The 25,306-nt window shown below is 37.5% G+C and overlaps 1 non-coding gene across 1 annotated transcript; it reads right to left on the bottom strand.

Moving 5' to 3' along the window:
• Positions 1 to 9,623: 9,623 nt before the first annotated feature.
• LOC111896521 (small nucleolar RNA R71) lies at positions 9,624 to 9,730 on the bottom strand. The gene has a single exon (XR_002851936.1). It is a non-coding gene; the product is annotated as a small nucleolar RNA R71 (small nucleolar RNA).
• Positions 9,731 to 25,306: the final 15,576 nt, after the last annotated feature.

The following is a 25,306-nucleotide window of genomic DNA, read 5'->3' as shown; positions in this document are numbered from 1 at the left end:
TAGGTAATCGAGTTTGTTTGGTTTGATAAAGTTAATAGACTTATTTATCGTGGGTTGAAAACCCAATGTGCTCACCAGGCTCCCAAGCCTGACCTACTCAGTTTCTTGTATTACATGTAGTGGCACATGAGCATAGATGTTTGGATGAGAGATAAGGGATTATAGGCCTGTAAATACGAAATAATGTAGTAAGGCTTATGTTGTATTGTTTATGCTTTTGATCTGTATCGAACATGACATCCCGAGTCTTTTAATGAAATATATTTCTTTGGAAAGGCTTTTGATAAATCTTTATCATATTTTGTTTTGAGACAAATTCCGCAGCACTTTTATTTAAAATGTTACTCTGATTTTCAAACAAGCATAAACAAAATTGTTCTTTCTGGCCGTGAAAATGGGGATGTCACAAATGAAGCTATGACTGATAGTTTAAAATGTGAGTTTGGAAAATGAGGTTGTTTTTTGCTTAAAAGGTTCATTTCGTCTCCCTTGAACATTCAACTTAACAAAATTTATTGTTGGTAATCTTGTGGAAACATGAGGTTGATATCGATTTTGAAAACGGTTTTGATAACCCACATTTGTTCTTGTAAAAACTTTTTGTGTACTCGAAAATTGATTTTGATTCAGAACACAATGATAATTCTTTTGTACATTTGATTGAAAATCACTTTTTTGAAAATTGTTTTGTGAAAACCTTTTGTTTTGAAAATTACAATCAGAATTCTTTGAATGTTGGTGTTTCACATAATTCTCATGATAAGAAGTTTGAACATATGATTTTTGATTTTCATTCGAAACTTTGCTTTGGTTTTTGAAAAATCTTTTTGAGATTAAGCGGATTTTGAAACTGTTTTGTTTTGAACATCAAACGAACTATATGAGATTTTCTCTTAACATGTTCAGTCTTTTTCTTTTCAGACATTTTTATTGAATCTCGTTGTTTCTTTTAAGTTTCAAATTTCTGCCAATAAGCTTTATTTCGAGCTTTGTTCATCGAAATTCCATTTTCTTTAGACAATTTTTGAATATCTTCTTTTAAACTTTGAACTTTTTGATTTGATTTTTCAAAAACATTGACCTTTGATTTTTGTTCAACTTTTGATTTTTCAGTTTTAATGGCCCATGTTCTACTTGGTTTTCGTCGTTGAAAAGTTGACAAATTTTTATTGAGATTATTTGCAATAGTGCTTTGATTTGAGAAAAATCCTTCCTTCGAAGCTTTCTTGTTGTCCACTTCGACAATTCTGTTAACTTCAGGTTTAACCTTTTCTCCATTTCCACTTGTAACAAATACTTGATTTGGAAAAAATGACGTCATCAGTGCACTTGAAATTTGGATATACAACAGAATTTGGTTCAAGACAATAAGAACCCTTTTCTTTCAAGATTTTGTCAAATTTCTCTATTTCTTCGAAAACATGACCAACAACAACTCGGGGAGTGGTTGTCTCATTTGAAACTTCTTCATCATCATCACTATCTGTTTGACTATCTTCGATAGTCACATAGTCAGGATCATGAACTTTCGAAGTAGAGGGTTGATCTTTGTCCACTTTAACCAAAGAATCACAACATTTTACTTTACCCTTAGCTAAATATGTGACATTAATGACAGAAAATTGAGAACAGTCAACAACTTCCTCTTCTTCAATTTCACTGATATTATCAGCAAAATTGTTTTGAGAGTCAGATATCGAATTCTAAGTTTTTTCAAAATTTTGATTTGTTCGTCTTTGGTTAAAGTCTAATTAACAATACCAACTAGATCATTTGCATTTAGATATTCATCAATTTTTACAATTCCATATGGATATCTACTATCAGGAACGTTATCAAACTCAGAAATTGTCATCTCATAGTCATAAGAAGTTGAATCTATTTTCTCCCTTTCGAAAGCTAAAAAGGGTAGAAGCTTCCTATGCTTTTCTTTGCTAATGTCAGATGAATGATGCAATTCAGTTAATATACCATATAATCTTTTTGCTGAGTTACAATAAATGTTTCTTTGTTTCAACAACATCTTATTGTCTGAACTCAAGTTATCCCTATCACACTTTATGCTTGTAATTTGTAAGTCTAGATGATCTATCTTTGCTTCCTTCAACTCCAAAATCCTTTGTGTTTCTAGCAGTTGAGTACTAGATTTTTTAGCATCATTACTAGCAGAGATAAGCAGATCATTAACAAAGTAATTGCATCATCAAACTCAGATAACATCAAACTGTATGCATTGAAGGGAATGTTAAAGGATTGTAAAAGAGAACATACCTATGATGTCATTGGAGATTTATGAGTAGATGTCAAAACAAAACACTTCCCAGTAACTTTCTCTTCTTCCTTTTCCTCATATCTTGCGAACACGATCCCATGCGAAGGATTTCGTATTTCTTCATCATTGGAGCCTAAGGACCATATTTGATATGTTCCCTTTTCATCATCTTCCTCTTCGCAACAAGAGATACTCCTTTCGTTCTTGTTCTCACTTCCTCTAACCTCTCCGAATAATAAGCTTCATCCTTGACCATATTTGTCTTTTCGTCCCTCTTTCGCAACATGCTAACATTTTCCATGTGATTTGCTCCATCGCAATAGTGACAGTCAAATCCAGAGTCTCCTTTGAGCTTTTTCTCCACCTTCAACTCTTCATTCTTTACTTATTTTGTCACGCCCCCGAACCAGACGGTGGAAACGTACGGGGTCTTGTGTGTGACTTCATCTTGAAATATCATTACAGTGAATATAAATGAAACATAACATCATCATTACCATGCATAATATAATACAACTGCCATTGTTTACATCAGGTACAATCTTTCAAATAACATGACCAAAACATTCAATGTATGATGTTTAACAGTACACAAAACAAAATCCCCTATTCTTGTTGATTCTTCTGCTTAACGAGTCCCTGAGAATACAAGTTATTTTGAAACGTCAACATATATAATGTTGGTGAGTTCATAAGTATATTTGAGAAAATGATTTGTATAACTTTGTAATCACAAGAAAATCCTATATTTTCTTAAAATAGTTTGGTATGTTTATGTCTGATCTTGTATTAATGCATGTGTGTTATTATTTAATAGAATGTCAAAAGTGATTGAAGAGAATGTAAATAGAATGCCCCCATACAACCCGATGTTGCCTGAAAAAGAACAATAGATAATGTTGTCGTACCAACACTGAGGTTGAGTACCAGTGTGAGTAAGTTTACGAGTAATCCAATCATAAAATAAAATAGATAATGTTGTCGTACCAACACCGAGGTGGGGGTACCAGTGTGAGTAAGTTTCCGAGTAACCCAATCATAAAAGAAAATAGATAATGTTGTCGTACCAACACCGAGGTGGGGGTACCACTGTGAGTAAATTTCCGAGTAATCTAACAAAAAAAAATAGTCTTCCGCAAACTTCATAACGTTAATTCCTCTAATTGAGCCGTCGTAACCATACTAAATAATGACAATTTCGCCTGTCTTGGCGTTAGTGAACGCCGACTGAAAAATAGAATAAGGTTATAGTCACCCTAGACCGATGTAGTCTAACTGTAGCGAACAGTTCAGGTGTGGGGTGTCATCCCCGTATAGATCTATACACAAAACCCCGCTCTCCCTCCAAGAAACTCTGATTATAACTACAGGCTACGATCGAATAGTTAATAGGTGTCAACCGACAAATCTCACTAGATCCTTAATCGAATTTACGCGTAGATAAACGTATAAAACTCATTCCAGACCCAACGAACCATGTAAGTGAGCCACTAGGGCATCGCTAAACATGTGATTCATTTCAAAACCTAATATGAATGTGATTATATAACATGGGCCCGAAATATATGTAAAAGGACAACTAAGGCCCATTTCACATGTAAGGTATTTATAGGCCCAAATAGCACGCAAATAGTATACAAAACCTATCAAACATATAAATGGACCACTAAGACCCAATAACCTAGAAAATGATCAAAATTAACCCTGTCAAGCATAAAAGGCCCACTTTTTGTAAAAACGACATTCTTGGCCCATTAAGCCAAAAATTTACAATTAAGACCCAATTTTTGTAAAAATAACACTTTAGTCCCCATTTTGTTCAAAACTTGTGTTTATGACTAGTTTGTGGTAAAAATAACATTTTAAACCCATTTTTGTCAAAAATATCATTTTTGGCTTGATTTTTGTGAAAATACACATTTTCTGGTTTTTGCCTTTTCCGACGTAGTTGTTGGAAAATTTGTAGAAAAATCATCATAAGTCGAAATTTGGATCTGTAAATTCTGGAATTTTGGAAATTTTTTCTACTTTGTTCACAATGTTTCTCATAATTTTTAATGGCCTCTAACAAGTATGAAATTTCTCACCTTCACAGGCTGGTCCGAAATTATTACAAATATGATAGGCAGTTTTGTAAAATTCGCCAAAAATTGTAGAAAAATCGTATGAAAACGTGAGAGTATTTTAAAGGTATAAACCTGAAATATTTGCATGTAAAATAGTTTTGCAAAATATTATCATTAAGTTGTTCAAAAAAGTCCGAGATTGGACCAAAACTTTTCTGTCAAGGGCTGATTTATGAGTCTAGTTTATAGATCTTTGAACACAACACTCCTTTTTGGTATTTTAAGTGTATAAATCCTAGATCTACAAGTTTACATGTATTATATGTGATAACACATACTTTTCTCAAGGTTTTCATGTAGATCCAAGTGATAAACTTAATATTCTTAATATATTTTTAGATTTATGAAGTAAATAGCACATAATCAACAAATAAGTTATGAAAAACACACATATTCATGCATATACACATAGATCTACATAAAGCAACTTGTATTCTCCCCCAAAACCAAGTAAAAATAAAAAATAGGGGGTATGAACTCACCTTGGGGTGTTGGATTCGGTTTTTGGTGAAGAGATGAGTAGATCTCGGCCCTAGCAAACTCCTTGAGGATGTTTTCGAACTTACAGGGTTCTAGGGGGTTAGATCATGAAATAAACTATGTAAGAAAGAGTTCTTAGCTTTAATATGGAAAGTAGATGTTTATGCATATTAAAAACTTACCAAGAGGTTGAAAAACTTGATGAAGACTCTTGAAACCCAACCCAAAATCTCAAAATTTTGAGGAGACGAGGGGATTGCTTGAGAGAGTTTTTGGAGAGTTTGAATGTGAGAATGTGTGTGTGTTTGTGTGTTCTTTGGCCGAGAATAGGGAAAAAAAGAGAGAGGGTGGTGACTTTTGCATGATGGTCACCAGCTCGCTTGCATGGAAGTATGTTAAGTAATAACATTATTGTTTGGTGGTGAATTGTGAGGTGTCACTCCTCTAATTATCCATCCTCTTCTCTTTTCTTTTTTTTTTTGTTGTTGGGCCGAGAGATGGGAAAGAGGAAAGTAAAAGAGAAGATTTGGGCCCTTCCTTGTCTTTGTTTGAGTTTATGAGGCCTAAATAAATATTTTTCGGCCTATTGGGCCTTTATGAGGGTTCACGGCCCAAAGAAGCCCAATGATGTAGTTTACAGCCCATTAGGGCTTATGAAACTAGTTATGGCCCAACATGGACCATTAGAAATAAGATGGATTTTTCGAGGCCCAAAGTAGTCAAGTTGAAAGTTTATTGGTCCATTAGGCCCAATAAGAGAATCCTAGTCCATCATAATCTTGAACCGGGATTTTTAGGGTTTCCAACCCTTATTTGAACATATGAGATGTATTTGAACGGGCATGGAGTATAGTATTCACTTAGAGTACAAGCTTTTACAATGGATGATGTTTACATGAGAATAGAATTTTCCTAGAAAAATGCCAGTCGTGACATCTTTCTTCTCTATTTTCTTCTCATCACTCACTTTTTGAGTTCCCTACGCTTCACCTACTCTTGTCTTTGAATTAAAAGGCTTTTTATAAAACTTTTTCTCTCGATTGTTTGAGTAAAAAGCTATAGCTTCGTCATCAGAGTTGACGATCACACCTTCATCTTCCGAAATCTCATTTTCAGCCACTTCTTTCTCATTCTCTCTTCCAGAAACCTTCGACACAAGTGCAAGAGCACCACCCAAACTGATCCTTGTTTCTTCAGCTATTTCATTCACTTCTGATTCATGTGCTTTCAACACATTGTAGAGATCATTTAGTGAAAAATAGTCGAAACTTTGTTGTGTCTTCACCATTAGACTAACATTTCGCCACTCTTTGTGAAGCCCCATAATGAATATGAGATTGAACTCCATTGTCTACCTTGTGATCCCATATCTATTGCACTTTTATATGAGTTCATTCAGACGATCATAGTACAAATCAATGGATTCTCCTTCTTTTTGCTTAAACTCTCTTAACTCCAACAGACGATGCTTGACTGAACTAATTTTTGCTTTCTCACTGCCCTAATACTTCTCTTTCAAAGTATTCCATATCTCCTTTGAGGTTTTGCAGCTATGAACATAATTGTATATGACTGGTGGAAGAGCACTGCGGAGTTCTCGAATACATCTCTTTTCATTTTTCAGCAACCTTTCAGTTTGAGCATTAACATTTGGATTTGTAGTAGAAGTTCCAACACTTCGAACAGAAGAAGGAGGATGAACATCATCAGTGATGCATTTCCAGAGTTCCTCATCGATTCCATTTAAGTAGTCCTCCATACGATCAACCCATTGATCGTAAACTTATGAATTAACATAGGAATCTTCGTTAATGATCCAAGAAGATGAGAATAAGGTGTCATGGTGTTCATGTTAAAGTTTGACATTGTTGTACAGAAGATTTTTGAGAAATGCTTCAAGAATTTTGAAAATTAATGGATGAATCAACCAGAAAAAAAAAAGAAATCGAACACTCCATTAAATAATCTAATCGCATAATCGAATCACTATTGAAGATCTAATAAGATTTTCAGAATCAAAAGTGCGGAAACTTTTGAATCTAGAATGAGACTCAAAATACTTTTGAAACTTGAGAAAATCATATCAATGCAGAATGATTCCTGCTATGATACCAAATGTAGTGTTGATTGAATCGAGTTTGAATATGAAATCAGAGTTAGGAAAAGACTTAGAACACAGAATCTAAATATAATCTGGTTGGCATAATATATTGCTTTCAGAAAAGACAAGAGGTTATACAATGAGTGTGCAAAAGTTCTTAACCTCTAAGACATGTATCCATCCCATATTTATAGGGATAAAGAAAAAAAACAAAAAATATAAGGGACTCAACACTATAGCTTTGAAACTAAAAATTCCCTTATAATAAATTTACAAACAGACATTCGACACTTGGGAAGACCTAGACACATTCGACATCTCACAAAAACATTCGAACCCAACAGTTGTTTATGAACATTAATGATATGTGCATATTTAGTTCATATTAAGTATAGATTTTTATTCATTTATTAGCTAAATTATTGCATTTTATGGACAAAAGGTACTTAAAAGTGTTTGAATTATATTTTCAGTCCAAAAATGAAGCTCGGAAGCAGGAGAAGCAGTTGAGAGTTCGAGAATGGAACAAAGAAGAAAAACACTAAAAATAGCACCTACTCGACGAGGAGGGTCGACTACTTGGCGAGTCCAAGCGAAGATTCGAAAAGATAAAGACTCGGGATCCCAGAGACTTATCATAATACGGGGACTGAGAGATGGAATCGACGAGTCCCCACCTGACTCGACGAGTCAATTCGTATATATAAAGATAACTCCTCAGAACCATGGGGAGGGAATTCTTGAACGATTCAGAAGAGTTTAGTTGCGATAAAGAAGTCAGAAAAACCCTAGAAGACGACGAGAGAAGCTAGAATTCAATCCTGAAGAAGAATTGAGGCAAATTTCATCATTACACTTAATCTTTTGTTTTGTCATTATGGTTAAACAATTAGACTTTGTTTGTTTGCTGTTATTTACTTTAATTATGAGCTAAAACCTTTAGACTTCTCTTTGGGGATACAAAATTGATACTATGGTTTGATTGATTGGTAGGCTTAATTCTAAGTTGGTGATTTTTGTTATTTTAGCTTGCTAAAGAACCTAGTGTGTGAATAATAATTAATTTTCTGTTAATAGGAAGATAATTGATTAGCATGAACATCTATTGATTATCAATCTCATATGCTATGTGATCACTTTTCCATATGTCTAGGATTAATGAACATGAAACTAGAGTTAATAAAGAAAATTGAGTAAATTCATGTGCAAGCTTGTGTGATGACCATCAACAAGAAGTTAATTAAAAGATTAAATTAGTTAACTATTCCAAGTCTAAATTAACCCGAATAATTAATCTAGTAAATCTAATTAAATTAGACAACTGGCCACTGTTTAAGTTAGTTTATTTGCTAAGGATTAGTGTAGTGAATGCGAATCTAATCACTTGAATCGGTAACCGACAAAAGAATTAATCCATTGCACCATTACCTTGAAATCAACCATAGGATCAATTGAGTTGAACTAAACAGAAGTTCCTTCCCATTATTGAATCTAATTAGTTCTTTGTTTTCTAGTTTTTAAATTAGTAATAGTTAGCAAGTTTCTAGTCTTGTAAAACTAGAGAAACCCCCCTACTTATTAATTAATTTAGATAGAATTAGTTTTTAGTTTTAATTTTCCGTTCCCTGTGTTTGATACCCTACTTATTCAACTATACCACAATTGATAGGTTCACTGCCTTTGTGTGTTATTTTATAATTAAAAGTAGGTTTAAAACTAAGTGAGTTTGCACACATGAAGTTTTTGGCGCCGTTTCCTGGGAACGGTTCTAAAATTAACATTAAATTCTAATTTAATCGATCCTTTGTGTGGGATTTATCTTACACAAAGTTACTTTAAAAGGTAATTCAGTAAGTAGAACTAGTTTTAATAAAATTCCGTTTTTAGAGTAACTAGAAAAAATTTATGTTTCTGCCTTGAACTCGCCGAGTGCACTCGTGCCGACTCGGCAAGTACATCGCTGTTACAGCTTTAATTTTTTATTTCATTTTTGTTCTTTTTACGCGTTTTCTCTTTTATTTACAGTTGTTTCATGACCCGAGGATCTGATATACCTTTGGTCCCTCCTCTTGAAGACCCGGAATCCGCACTAAGGAGGAGCAAAGGCAAAACCGTTGGTGAAACTGCCTCTTCAAAGAACTCACCACTCAAAAACCTAAAGTCCGTTTTCAGCAAGAAGAGGAGCAGCAAATCCGGAGCATCCAGTGCCTCTTTAACAATCGAAGACCCAATTCAAGAAGATATCGAGTACGAGACCGAGGAAGAAGATGAACCCACATTCGAGCACGAGTCCGAGTTTGAAGACGATTTAGTTATCACTATGGCTAATATCGATGAAGCCCGCAATTCCCGTGACCGCTACTTTCTAACTAAAAGGCCATATTCTCGCTCAACTTAAGGAGATTCCTATTATGGAAAGGATCACGAGGACGCCTATAAGCACTTGGACGAAGTGAATAATGTGGCAGACTACTTCAATGTACCGAGTATCCCCCGCGAGACCCAGCTTCTTCGCATGCTTCCAGTCACGTTCAAAGGAGCTGCAAAGGATTGGCTAAAGTCACTTCCTCCCAGATCGGTCACCACATGGGCCAAGATGAAAGAAGAGTTCATAGACCACTTTTGCCCGCCCTCCAAAATAGCCAAGCTAAAGAAAGCCATTGCCAACTTCGAGCAACAACCCGGAGAATCTCTTTATGAAGCTTGGGAAAGGTACAAGAGCTTGCTTAGAAATTGCCCACACCATGACCTTAATAGCCAACAAGAGGTCTCCATTTTCTATGATGGAGTCAATGTCACCACAAGGCAATTGCTCGATTCTCAAGGCCCGCTAACGAAGAAGGCGCCCTCGGTAATCAAGGAGTTAATTGAAGAATTCTCTAAGCACTCTAGAGAATACCACAATCCAAGAAACGAAGTAAGTCGGGGGGTAGTGAACTCGGCAAGTGATAGCATGGCGGCGGTGATAGCTAAGCTCGAGAGGGGATTTTATCAAAAGGAAGAACTGGTAGAAAAGAAAGCTGATTTAGAAGAATTATTCACTAGATTCATAGACGCGTCCGAACAGAGACACAATGATCATGATGCTGCAATACACGAGACCAGAAATATGCTAAGGAATCAGCATGCATCCATTCTCAACATTGAGAAACAGCTGGGACAGCTTGCACACCAAGTGAATGAAAGAAGATCGGGTCAACTTCCAAGTAATACCGAAACCAATCCGAGAATGGAGAATGTGAGTGCAGTGACCTCCAGCAATGAAGAAATTTTCACACATGCACAGAAGATCTCCAAGAGGAAGACAGAAAAGGCAGAAGAGTCGGCTCCAGCTAAACCCGACCAGACTTGCCGAGTCCCTCTAATGGACTCGATGAGTCCATGCGTAAATGACAAAACTATCATTCCCTTAAAGCCATATAATCCTCCTTTGCCATTCCCAATCAAAGCCATGCCTGTGGAAAAGGTTGAAGCCTATAGAGCCTTTATGAAGCATTTTAAAGCCCTACAAGTCAATGTGATATTTGTAGAAACGATGCTCACAACACCCAAGTACTTCAACTTACTAAAAGGTCTCTTTGCTGCTAGGAAAGACTTGGCTGAAGTCGCGGAAATAATATTGAGTGAGTTACCCGAAAAGAAGGGTGATCCAGGGAGTATTATAATTCAGTGCTAGTTTGGAAACACATTTTTCACTCAAGCGTTGACCGACTCGGGTGCAAGCATCAATCTGATGCCTTTCTCTTTCTTTAAGAAGTTGAATTTACTGGAGCCATGACTGGTTGTGACAACCCGATATTTCAAGACGATATGATGGAACGCAAGTCAAATTTAGGTCAAAATTTAACTTTCCTAAAATCTTATTTGGGTTAAATAAAGTTGAAGGAATCGTATCAAGGCTTCCAAGCATATAAAGAACACTAAAATCCGAGTTATAACGAAGAAGTTATGACCATTCTAAGTTTTTCCAACAGAAAAACGGCAATACGAAGTTACGTAAAAACTCGAATCGGAGATCGAGCGACTTTTGGCCGGAATGACCTAAACGAGAATTGAAGGTCTCGTCAATGGTATTTCAGCGGTAAAAAGTCTGGCAGAAACCGACGTCAGATAAAGATGTTATGATTTTTTAAAGAAATTCCTTAATCACGTCATTTTAATAAATAAATAATAAAAAAATTATTTCATAATTTGCCAACGGAATCTAAACGAAAGTTGTAGATCTTAGTCTCACCTTCGTGTGGATATAAAGAACGTCGAAAACGGAGTTCCTATGAAGGAGACAGGAATTTTTGAAGTTTATTTAAAATAAATATAAATTTAATTATAAACTCCCGGTATTATCCGAAGGGGAGTTATCGGATAGGACCGAAGTACGCCCTGCGTACCTTCGTACGCCCCGTGTACTCAGATCAAGGGCCTCGGATCGTCCACGTCACCTATGCGAAGCTTCCAACCCGCCCGTCCGACCCGCCATCCCATCCGAAGTGCGTAAGCAATGACGTCTCGTACGCGCTGCGTACCCTCGTACGCCCAGCGTACCGAGGCGGTTCAGCACCACTATAAATAATGATGCGAGGGTCTCCGGGAAATTTGCTCAATTCTCCTCTTTTCTCTTGCGTTTTGCCTCGTTTTCCGTGCCCGTTCAAACCCGAAGCTCTGGCCTTTTTTCTCAAGTCCCGAGGGTCGATTTTACTCCCGAGATTCCCGAGAATCCCGAGAAAAATCCGTTTCCCGAGACAAAACTCTGCCCGGTTTTCCATCTCGCTATCTTCAAACTTTCAGGTGAGTTCATACCCCTATAATCCACACTTTTAAATGTTTTATAAATATTTTTATATGCTTTTAAGGGGGGGAATACAAGTAAAACACACGATGATTATCGTATGTTATATAAAGTTTCATTATACACTTTTTATCAACGGAATCACATGTGATTTATATTTATTATAAAGAAACTTCCGTATGCAAAATGTATCACGATAACATCATATCTTTCGAGATGAAAAGTGTTGTTATCTATATATAAATCAAGCACTCTACTTATACTGTATGTATATGTGTCCACCTTTCATACTACAAACATACGATTATTTTGGCACGAAAAACATCAATATTTTGGGATACTTCTTGTTAATAAATCAATCATATATGATTTATAACTAGTATACAAATGGATTTACTACAAGTTTAACAGTTTTACTAAACCTATTACTTCAAATGACTTTCTTAAACGTTTTTACATGATTAAATCTCGTTATCAAACTATCTTACATACTGTAAGCTTCCTTTCAAACTCGGTTACAAAGGTGTTTTCAAACAATGGTTTTCTGTGTACTTAAACTGTCTTATCAAACAAAATACTTTCAATCATTTTATAAACCGACATCAAGTCACAAATGCTTTATTAGACTTTTCAACGGATTTACAAAACTTCTTTATGCTTTTATATTATAAATTGCATGCCTCTATATGTATAGTTATATAAGAAATGTTTAAAAGACTTAGAAAGGCTATCCACCCTATTTCCTTTTCGTGCCTTGAGATGTGGTCTTGTGGGATATTGGGTATTCGTCCGAAAGTCGTTTAAATATTAGTTATATATCATGTATACATATATGGTCATAAATGTTCCATCAGTTAATTTAGTTTCGATACTCTTGGGTAGGAATGGTGTATAAACCTACTGGGACACTCATCAATTACATTCTAGTAAACTATTATAGGAATAGTTTAGAGTAAACAAAACATTTTCCCTACTACAAGAAATTACACCGGAGTCAGTTCATTCATGAGTCACTACTACATGTTATATGAAGGAATACTCTTACATGAATACTTATACATGAATACTTTTACATAGAGATTATATGGCAAATTACTACTACATGTTATATGAAAGAATACTCTTACATGAATACTTATACATGAATACTTTTACATAGACATTATATGGCAACCTACTACTACCTGTTATATGAAAGAATACTCTTACGTGAATACTTATACATGAATACTTTTACATAGACATTATATGGCAACTTACTACTACATGTTATATGAAATAATACTTTTACATAGACATTATATGGCAACTTACTACTACATGTTATATGAAAGAATACTTTTACATAGACATTATATGGAAAATTACTATTACATGTTATATGTCTAGATACGATTATATCGTTTGCCTTTCTATCTTTACCTTGTGATTCAATCACATCATCGACGAGATAGATTGGGACTTTATCTCCTAGTACCACATGATACTTTGAGGGACTAACCATTCCGACAACCACTGTTAACTACAGAGGTAAATGAACAATCTACGGATGTTTTAGGTTGATACCATCGTGGGTATACATAAGGGACTAACTATTCCTAAACCCGGCTGTTAGCAACAGAGGTAAATGAACAATCTACGGATGTTTTAGGTTGATACCATCGTGGGTATACATAAGGGACTAACTATTCCTAAACCCGACTGTTAGCAATAGAGGTAAATGAACAATCTACGGATGTTTTAGGTTGATACCATTTCAGGTATACTTAAGGGACTAACTAATAAGAGTTAAACAGGGAAAAACCGTCACATTTTCAAGAGATGCGTACTTTCAAGACAGTCAGGTCTAGGTAAAAGACTACTTTCAAAACATTCAGGTCTTGGTAGAAGACTACTTTTATACTAGTAGGAAATATGGGATTTTCTAGAGTTTTCATACTTACACTAAATGTTTCATCAATCATTCACCAGTCTTTCATATCAACTAATCAAAGCAATGACATTAAATACTTATGAACTCACCAGCTTAAATGCTGATCTACTCTTTCAAAATAACTTGTATTCTCAGGTTACAAATAGACAGGTGCCGATACAAGGTTTAGAGAAGACGGAGCAGTCAAGACTCGTCTTTTATTTTGATCAGTTATCATGATATCTTGTACTATGAAAGAAAACACTTGTAACCAAAATTATACTATTAATGAAATGGATGATGTTGTTGTTTGTTCACTACTTTACATTTGTTGTGATACATACATGACGTCCTTCGCCCCAGAACGTTTCCGCCGTTCTCGGTTTTGGGGTGTGACACTGGTAAACATGAAGATCCATTTGGCGGACAAGACAACAATTCATCCACGAGGCGTGTGTGAGGATCTCCTCATTAAAGTTGACAAGTTCATTTTTCCAGTAGACTTTGTGGTGGTTGACATGGAAGAAGACCCCAAAATTCCGATTATATTGGGGAGATCATTTTTAAACACCGCATGTGCTTTAATTGATGTATGTGAGTCTACATTAGCGTTGAGGGTAGGTGACGAGTCCGCAATGTTCAGATCCGTACCAGAAGCCAAGCAAGAAGAGGAAAGAAAAGAAGAGATCTCATTTATCCATTTGGATGATGAGATACTACAAAAAGAACTTGCACTTTTGCAAGAAGAAGATCCAAGCAAGTTTTTGCTACATTCTGGAGAGGATAGAGATGTTAACAAGGACTTGGAGGAGATAGAAAAGCTACTGGAAGGAGCCTACTCGGAAAACACAGAGGAAATAGTGGAATACGATCCGACTCGCCGAGTCACTCTCCTGGACTCGACGAGTCCAGTCGAAATCGCCAACAACTTGGACGACTTAGATCTGCTTGTTGCTAGTTCTATGCATATTCTGGACTTGGATATTTTTCATGATTCTTTAGAAGAACATACAGCAGAAGGAGAAATGGATAAGGAAGTTCAACACGCCCATATAGCATATCTTGATGCAATTCCGCTTGAAGATGGGGTAAGCACAGAAAAAGAGGAGAAAGAAAAGGATAGGATAGTGGAGGCTGATCAACCATTCATTACAAAACCTAGAGCACGAATTTTCACAAAATATGAAGTAATTAAGTTTGAAGAAAAGGAGGTGCAAGAGAAGGTGAAAAAGAATGGGGTGAAGAAGAAAAAGAGGAGAAGGGAAGCCCAAGTAGCTGAGGATGATGTTGTAAAAAAGAAGAGAGAGGAATCAAAATGGGCTTACAAAAAGAAGATTCACGCTTACAAAACGAAGTACAAACCACAAAAGATTAGGCGTGCATTCCCGATGTTGGAAGATGACGAGACGTAGATGGGAAGGAGTCCAGCTAACGACTCCTTAAAAAGAAGCGCTTGGCGGGAGGCAACCCGTTATTTAGAGTTTGCTTTCTTTTACCTTTTTAGTTTTGTTTGAATTTTTTTTCGTTTCTTAGAATTTTAATCTTCCAATTCGTCGGACATGTCTGCTTGAGAGTGCGTATGGACTAAGTGTGGGGTGGAATAAATTTTCTTTTCTAAATAAATGACAAAAACTTTATAATTTTTGAATTGTTTGCAAGAGACTCGCCGAGTCTGACCATGACTCGACGAGTCCATTTAGATTTCAGAAAAGAATAACATCGCGACCAGACTCGCCGAGTCTGACCCTCACTCGACGAGTCGGTATTATTTACAGAAAAAATAATAATGAAATTACTTTTACAACCGGTAACTAGGGTTTTCACCCTAATGAAATCAGTTTCTTTTTCACAACACACTTGCCATGCGCCTCCCTCCAACTTTTTCTCTCAAGCATTCATCTTCTTCAATTCTTCTTCCATTGTTCTTCAAGTTTTTCAAGTTCTATCACGAAAGGTAACTAATTTCTTCCTATTTTCTGTTAGAAGCATGATTTTAAAATGATCTAGGGTAGTAATTGTTGGGTTTTGAGCAATCTAACACTTCCTAAGTGTGCATGCAACCCTAATAAACCTTGGATCTATGTTTGTCTAATACATGCAAAATAATAATTTTTCCAAGGTTCATAACCTATCTAACATGGCATGGGGAGCTTTTAAACATAAAAGAGTTAGATGAGATTACATACCTTTTGATGAGATTGATTCTTTGGAGTTTGAGGGCCAAGCACCAATAATGTGAATGCCTCAAATGGAATCACAAATCACCACAAACTCTTGGAAAAATTTTAGAGAGAGTACACACTCTAGTAACTTTCGGCCACACACAAGCACACACACTAGTTCACTAGTTGCCATTTCATGCATCATAAGCATGCTTATATAGTGTGCATGGTTAGGGTGAAACCCTAATAACCCATGACCTTTCCTTTCCAAGGATCCATGGGTTAAAAGCTCCATGGATCATCCATGGACTTCCATATAAGCCTAGCCCACTAACAAATGAGTATTAGCCCACACCATATAAAACCAATAGCCCATAATCTAATTAGTCTTCCCTTTAATCTCTAAATTAATTCATAATTAATTTAAGACTAAGACTAATTAAATAACATGACTTCATATTAATATATTATAACTTATAATATATTAATAAACATATGTGTATAACTCTCATAAAATTATCCATAAACAGTTCGGGTGAAGTGCAACCCAAATGGACCATGCCGGGTCGGGTCAAGTATATACCAAATAAGTTATGGACTTAGACACCTTATCCAATAGACTCCCACTTGGATAATTCTAATAACTGTATTTGCCTATATTACTTCAGGAACCAACCAGAAATCGTAGCTCTCGAAAACTCTGTTGAACTATGAAGCGCCATTTTAAGACAAGTGATCATATAATCCTCTGTTCTCATGATATCAGCCGGACAAACACATGGAACTATGTCTTGCTTATTGTCTGGCAGTTGTTTCTCGATTTCCGATTTGTTTGACAAAGAAATTTACTGAACACATCAGTTTAGTTCTGACCGGGCCCGGTACATGGGTCAACACAAAATCATCGAGGGGCCCAGATATCGCTTCTATTTCTAGAAGGAACAGATAAACTTCGACTCATATGCTTGTTCTACTACTTGTTGAATTGTACACAAAGGCACGTTTTATAACATCATGTTACTGATCCGTTTACGTGCAATCAATGCACAACCAACTCATAGGTAACAACTCATATCTCTAGGTTTGAAGACTTATATGATATTATCGTCTCACGATCACTCGAGATAAATTCCATGAAGTGATACAAGTGAGCATGGGTTTATACCAATACTCATAACTTATGAGTACTCATGAACGTTGCAGCAACCATTGCCATGTCTAAACACCTTTAGCCATCTACAAACCCAATTCATGACAATCTTGATTCATACCTACTTCCGACGTATGACCGATTGTGGAGGTTTGAATAAATTAATTATTCAGGAAGTCAAAACATGCAAAACTGAAACAATAGTAAATAATTGACAATGATAGTAACACTTTACTCATACATAAATCACAAATTTTATTCATCATCAAATGTCGATTACAATCTACAAGTTCCAGGAAAACTATCTAATCTGTACAACTAATATCGTCCCTCATCCCGATGCGCCTCGCATGCTGAAAAATGCTTAACCCTCGTCAGTCCCTTCGTAAGGGGATCTGCAGGATTCTCATCCGACGATACCCTCTTTGCCACGAGGAGTCCTTCTTCAATCTTGTGTCTTATGAAGTGATATTTTCTGTCAATGTGTCGGGATCTACCATGATCTCTTGGTTCCTTGGCAAAGGCAACCGCACTATTGCTGTCACAGAAAATCTCTATAGGCTCCTTAATAGCTGGTACAACTCCAAGGTCTCCGATGAAGTTCTTCAGCCATATCGCCTCCTTCGCTGCTTCACTCGCTGCTATATACTCTGATTCACAAGTCGAATCAGCCACCGTCTCCTGCTTGGAACTCTTCCAAGAAATTGCCCCTCCATTTAAGGTAAAGACCCAGCCCGACTGAGAGCGGAAGTTATCCCTATCAGTCTGAAAACTAGCATCACTATACCCTAATACTCTCAAGTCATCACTCCCACCAAGGGTAAGGATCCAATTCTTAGTCCTCCGTAGGTACTTGAGAATGTTCTTTACCGCGGTCCAATGAGCCTTGCCAGGGTTCCCCTGATATCTGCTGACCATGCTCAAAGCAAAGGCCACATCAGGGCGGGTACAAGTCATAGCATACATGATCGAGCCAACAGCGGAAGCATACGGTAATTGGCTCATCTCAGCTATCTCTGCCTCTGTACTCGGACTCTAAGTCTTACTCAGTTTGGTATTGCTTTGGATCGGTAAATCTCCTTTCTTGGAATTCTGCATGTTGAACCTTTTCAACAACTTATCCAAGTAGATACTCTGACTAAGTCCAATTAGTCTTTTACTCCTTTCTCTTAATATCCTTATCCCTAGGATATAGGCAGCCTCCCCTAGGTCCTTCATAGCAAAGCACTTTCCAAGCCAGGACTTAACCTCCTGCAAGGTTGGGATGTCATTTCCTATAAGTAGTATGTCATCCACATACAGTACCAAGAAGCTAACTATACTCCCACTAGCTCTGACATCCACGCAAGACTCATCTTCACTTCTCGAGAAGCCAAACTCTTTGACCTTCTCGTCGAAACAAAGATTCCAGCTACGAGATGCTTGTTTTAATCCATAAATGGATTTCTCAAGCTTGCATACTCTATTAGGGTACTCTGCACTGACAAAACCCTCTGTCTGATTCATGTACACATCCTCAGCCAACTTTCCATTAAGGAAAGCGGTTTTGACATCCATTTGCCATATTTCATAATCATGAAATGCAGCAATGGCTAGCATAACCCTAATAGACTTAATCTTTGCTACTAGCGAGAAGGTTTCATCATAATCAATACCCTGAGTCTGAGTAAAACCCTTCGCAACCAGTCGAGCCTTATAAGTATGCACCTTTCCTTCCATGTCGGTATTCTTCTTGAAGATCCATTTGCACCCGACTGTTTTACGGCCTGGTACATTGTCAACCAAGTTCCAAACTTGATTGTCATACATGGATTGCATCTCGCTGTCCATAGCCTCCTTCCATTTAGCAGACTCCGGGCCTGCCATGGCTTCCTTAACACTGCTAGGTTCATCCAAATTTACCAGTGTACTATCACTGATAAACATATCACCTTCCGCAGTAATATGAAATCCATAATAAAACGAAGGTGTGTTCCTAACCCGTGTGGAACGCCTCAGAGGTACAGACTTGTCAGTTTGCTCAACAGGAGTTTCCTCCTCAGGTTGATTGCTAGTGTCTGAGGTTCCTTCACCAATTGCTTCTTGAATTTCTTCAAGATCAATTTGCCTCCCACTGTCTCCTTGGCTTATAAATTCTCTTTCACGAAAGACCCCTCTTCTTGCCACAAAGACCACATTCTCACTGGGTCTGTAGAAGAGGTAACCGAAGGATTTCTGTGGGTAGCCGATGAAAATACACCTTTCACTACGGGGTTCGAGCTTATCTTGAGTCTCACGCCTCACGAAAGCTTCGCAACCCCAAATCTTGATGTGGTCTAAATTGGGAACCTTCCCAGTCCACATCTCATGAGGTGTTTTGGTAACCTTCTTTGTAGGGACTAGATTAAGGATATAGGCGGCAGTCTCTAAGGCATACCCCCAAAAGGAGATTGGTAGCGAAACTTGACTCATCATAGAGCGAACCATGTCTAACAAGGTTCGATTACGCCTCTCAGCTACACCATTCAGCTGTAGTGTCCTGGGAGGAGTCAATTGTGAGACAATCCCACACTCCTTAAGATAGTCAAGGAACTCGGTTCTAAGATACTCACCACCTCGATCGGATCGAAGCATCTTAATGTTCCTGCCCAACTGATTTTCTACTTCCTGTTTGAATTCCTTAAACCTTTCAAAGGTTTTTGATTTATGTTTGATTAAGTAGACATACCCATATCTACTAAAATCATCAATAAAAGTCACATAATACCGATTAGCATCCCTTGTGGCGGTTTTGAATGGCCCACATACATCAGTATGTATTAGGTCCAACAAACCCTCACCCCTTTCACAAGTTCCAGTGAAGGGTGATTTTGTCATCTTTCCAAGTAGACAAGATTCAATACTATCATCTGATTTAAGGTCGAATGACTCCAAGACTCCACTCTTTTGGAGTTGGCCTATGCTTTTCTTGTTTACATGTCCAAGACGACAATGCCACAATGATGCTTTATCTAGGCTAGTAGAAGAATCAATATAAAACACATTATTTCCTAAGTTGTCTACAATCGACATAGTTTCATACACACCATCACAAGGTAATGCTTTAAAATAAAACACATTATTAAAGAAAGCATTAATACCACCACATTCATTATCAAACGAAAAGGTAAAACCTTGTTTGTACAAAGCATGAAAAGAAATAATATTCCTCGCCATTTCAGAGGAGTACACACATTTATTCAAATCTAATTTCAACCCATTATTAAGCAACAAAGTATAAACTCCAATCTAGGAAACAGGTGAAGCCTTCCTATTCCCCATGATCAAGTTTATCTTCCCATGCTCCACATCCTCACTTCTTCTTAGGCCCTGCAAATCATAACATATGTGAATACCACATCCTGTATCAAGCACCCAAGAGTTAGAATATGATGAGTAATTAGACAATATAGTGTAAATACCTGCGTGGGTGGGTTTCACTTTCCCATCCTTAAGATCCTGCAAGTACTTAGGGCAGTTTCGCTTCCAGTGCCCCTTGTCCAGGCAATAGTAGCAATCAGCATCCTTGGGAATGGCAGAAGGAGTGACAGAACCGCTCTTGGTCTTCGATGAGGAGCCTTCAAGAGACTTTCCCTTGGTACCCTTCGAAGGGTGCTTCCTCTTCTTCCCTTTGCCTTGCCCGATAGCCAAAACAGGGGTAGATGTTGGAGTAGGAGTAGTAGAGGTAACAACCGCCTTGCCTTAAAGACCGGATTCAGCGGTCTTCAAGAGTCCTTGAAGCTTGCTGAGGGTAACTTCCTCCTTGTTCATATGATATGTCATACGAAAATGGTCATAACAAGAAGGTAAGGAGTGCAAAATGATGTCAATTGCCAACTCCTCAGGGAAGTTCACATTCAGCTTCAGCAAGCGGTCCACATACCTTTGCATCTTTTGCATGTGGGCCGTGACGGATTCACCGTCCTTCATGCGGGTAGTTATGATGGAGGAGATTATTTCATACCGCTCCTGACGAGCACTCTAATGGTACCTTTCCATCAGGTCTTGGTGCATCTCAAAAGGGTAGTAGTCTTCATATGACTTTTGGAGCTCAGCGGTCATCGTGGCCAACATGATGCATGCCACCTTAGTAGCATCTCTCTCATGTGTCCTGAATTCAGCGATCTCCTCAGGAGTAGCAGTAGACTCATCAAGCTCTTTTAACTCCTTATCGAGGACATATTCCTTGTCCTCATAACGAGTAACCATCCTTATGTTCCTAATCCAATCCATGAAGTTGGAACCATCAAAGATGACTCTCCCACAAAAATTCATGAGAGAGAAAGAACCAGTTGGGTTAGAGCCCGAAGCATTGGTGTTGGAAGACATCTGAAAGAAGAAAGCAAGTTTAGATTAGATATATAGAATCCTTAAATAAGACACCCAAATGTAATATTAAGGCTAGGACCCAATCACAATATACTATACTCAGAAGAGGGATTCCGTAATCTAAGTAATAATATATTTGAAAGGTAGGTGAATGACGATTCACCAATTTCCACCATGAAAATAAAATGAATTATTAGGTTTAATTGGATTTGAAATTCCTAGATTCTTTTGAGATTCATTGAACTTTTCAATGGCATGTTTCAATCTCGATTGTGCCCTTCAAGTTTTGTGACTGGGATGCCGAGGATCACAAAACAAGGTGTGAATAACCATGCTAATTCACTTGGTACCCTTAATATTATCACCTAATCAATGTGTCGGTTAACCACACACGCTCCATTGATCTATGACAAACATTAAGTCACCCTTCGTGATCCTTACTAGTCCAAGTTAGTGTTTCGGTTACCCACACACGCTCCACCAACGACTTGGTAAGGTACAAAGTGTGAATTTCATGGACTAGCACCATGTTCACATTTTTCCTAAAGTAACTAAGATTGGTAATTAAAAACAGTTCAGTTACTTTATAATAATCATTATACTTTTAATGAGGATTTAAAGTCATTGTCCTACCCGTTCGGCTAACGACCCTCCACCGATCAAGCAAGCGGTGGGTGAGAGTGGACACCCATTAAGTCGCCATTTTATAGGCAACAACCTTATACCCACCTTATAGACCGGCTTCGTGAATGAGGTCTACTAACGGTAAAACGACTTGTTCTTATACATATATATAATAATTAACCATTAATGTTATAAATAGTATAAGGGTTGAATTTTAACTATTAAAACTCTAAGGGTTGGAATTAAAGTTTATTAAAGTGTGTGAAACTTTACAAATTCCAAAACTTGAGGGCAAGTATTGTAACTATTCAAAACTTTTCATTTCATAACTTATGAATTAAAGGTTCATAAAAATGAAGACTCTTCATTTTCATGTAACTTATGTGTTTTAAGTGTGTGTTAAATAAAAGTGACCTTTGGAAATCCATAACTTGAGGACAAATTATGGACTCCATTAAAACACATAAATGATCAAGAATTAATTCTAAACAATTCAGCAAATAATTCCTATCATCTTCTAAATTCATAAGAACATGAACATGATCATCAAAATTTCAAGAATTATACGAACACATAAAATCATGAAATTTTGATATATGCTATTGTAAATGTATTAGAACAACCATTACACCAACTAAAACAAGTTTTAAAACACCAAAACAGTTTAGGGTAATGTTTCTAGTCCATTTCCAGCAGCAAAAGTCGGAATTCTGCATTCTGATCATTCTACTCGCCGAGTGCACGAACCTACTCGGCGAGTAGGATGAATTTTGCCTTGTACTCGGCGAGTCCATCAGCCAAACAACAACAATTTCAACATTTTTCACTATTTTGCATCAAGTATCAAACAAGCAAGCCTAGGCTCTTATACCACTGTTGGGTTTTGAGCAATCTAACACTTCCTAAGTGTGCATCCAACCCTAATAAACCTTGGATCTATGTTTGTCTAATACATGCAAAATAATAAATTTTTCCAAGGTTCATAACCTATCTAACATGGCATGGGGAACTTTTAAACATAAAAGAGTTAGATGAGATTACATACCTTTTGATGAGATTGATTCTTTGGAGTTTGAGGGCCAAGCACCAATAATGTGAATGCCTCAAATGGAATCACAAATCACCACAAACTCTTGGAAATCTTTTAGAGAGAGTACACACTCTAGTAACTTTCAGCCCACACAAGCACACACACTAGTTCACTAGTTGCCATTTCATGCATCATAAGCATGCTTATATAGTGTGCATGGTTAGGGTGAAACCCTAATAACCCATGACCTTTCCTTTCCAAGGATCCATGGGTTAAAAGCTCCATGGATCATCCATGGACTTCCATATAAGCCTAGCCCATTAACAAATGAGTATTAGCCCACACCATATAAAACCAATAGCCCATAATCTAATTAGTCTTCCCTTTAATCTCTAAATTAATTCATAATTAATTTAAGACTAAGACTAATTAAATAACATGACTTCATATTAATATATTATAACTTATAATATATTAATAAACATATGTGTATAACTCTCATAAAATTATCCATAAACAGTTCGGGTGAAGTGCAACCCAAATGGACCATGCCGGGTCGGGTCAAGTATATACCAAATATGTTATGGACTTAGACACCTTATCCAATAGTAATTTCATAGAAAACCCGATTTTGAAGAATAGTGAATTTCTAGGGTTTCGATTTTTCATGAATTATGTTGTTTTGCATGACTATTCTTGCTCTAATACCTTATAGACATGCCCCTGGACAAACCCCTTGAAGTAATTTTGAAATTTCATGGTTCAATTTGGACCGACTGGCCGACTAACTCGCGCAGTTCTTGTGACTCGCCGAGTCGAGTCGGGCACACATGAGTGACTTATTTTAATGATTTTCTGTGTTTGCTTGGTTTTATGTTCAGTGTTTTGCAGGAATAATGTTTCACAGGGGGCAAGGTTCGAGTGGATGCCAAGGAGATTTTCCTTGGTTAAATTTCCCTCAAATCGAGTCCACTTCTACCATGACGAGGTGGAAGAAGAAATTAGCTAAAGTAAGGAAGAAAGAAATTTACGTGCCCAACAGAATTGATTGGGGTTGGTTGCAAGGTGTGCGCTATGAAGAGGAGTTGGCTCCTTATCTTTTAAAGGAGTTTGTTTATGAGGGGGGGACGATGGTATGCGATGGGTGGAGCCGGGTCTTCCGTATTCAAGAGCCGGTGTACCGGGAGCTTTGCCCGGAATTCTTCTCCACGGTATCTTTTCGTGGGGGGATGACTGCTATCACCCGACGAGTGTCAGTTTCTGTCTTTGGGGCGAGTTTCATCAGTGCTCCGTGGTTGATCTCGCTTGTCGGATGGGTATTTATGACCGGTCATTGGTCTCGACCGCTATTTTCCGTGCATTCATGGAACGCTCTCACAAAGTGTTCCCCGATGGAGTGACGAGCACGGATTGGTGGAATACGATTGCCAACAAAGTGTACATTCCGAAATCAGCCCAGGAAGGAAGCATTCGGTCGCCTACACACCGCCTTATCCACCGCCTTATTTCCACCACCATTAACCAAAGGAAGGATGATGACAAGGTTTCTAACCTTGATGTCTTCTACTTATGGAGCATTATCACACCCGATACTTTCTGCAATATTCCTTGGTGTTTAGCTTCATACTTGGCGGAGGGTGCGGTCAAAGACCGCAAGACATCGAAGATTAATGGTGGAATGTTTGTCACACGGCTCGCTAATTCATTTGGGTTGATGACCCGTGGCGCGTGGAACTTGATGACTATGATTCCTACCCCTCCATTCAATCCTATTCTTTTTAGGAGGGCTAGGATCATTGAGGCTATGGTGGAGGTCATTATGCTATTCCGCATGATGATACTGTTGTTAGTCCCGAGGCGCCGGGAAGGAGGGTCCGATCGAGGCGAGAACGTGATGTAGAGGATGAACCGCCGGTGATTCCGGTAGACAATGATGAAGTACCAATGGATTGGTACAATGTTGAGATGAGGCGGTTACAAGATCAAATGGCGTGGGGTATCAACTTTAGCAATCAATCATATATTCGACTTTTTGACCACTTCAACATTCCGCATATTGATGGTGGTAACTTCCCGTATATTTCGTCGTGGGAAGAGGTGATCAATGCGAGAAGGAGCGGTGCGAGTGGAAGTGGAGCGGCGCCGGATCATGACGGTGATGAGGAGGATTAGTTTCTTTGTGTTTTTATTGAACAATTTTTATTTTTATTTTTGTTCTTATTTGGTATGTTTGGAATTTGTTAAAACTTTTGACTGTTTGGCTTGATGTTTGATTGCCTTGATTATTTTTCAGAATTGAATTAGGAGTGCTTGCAT

Source organism: Lactuca sativa, chromosome 3 (genome assembly GCF_002870075.4).
Source record: "Lactuca sativa cultivar Salinas chromosome 3, Lsat_Salinas_v11, whole genome shotgun sequence".
In the NCBI taxonomy this organism is placed as follows: domain Eukaryota; kingdom Viridiplantae; phylum Streptophyta; class Magnoliopsida; order Asterales; family Asteraceae; genus Lactuca; species Lactuca sativa.
The sequence above is the reverse complement of the archived record's forward strand: the minus strand, read 5'-3'. Positions and strand labels throughout refer to the sequence as shown.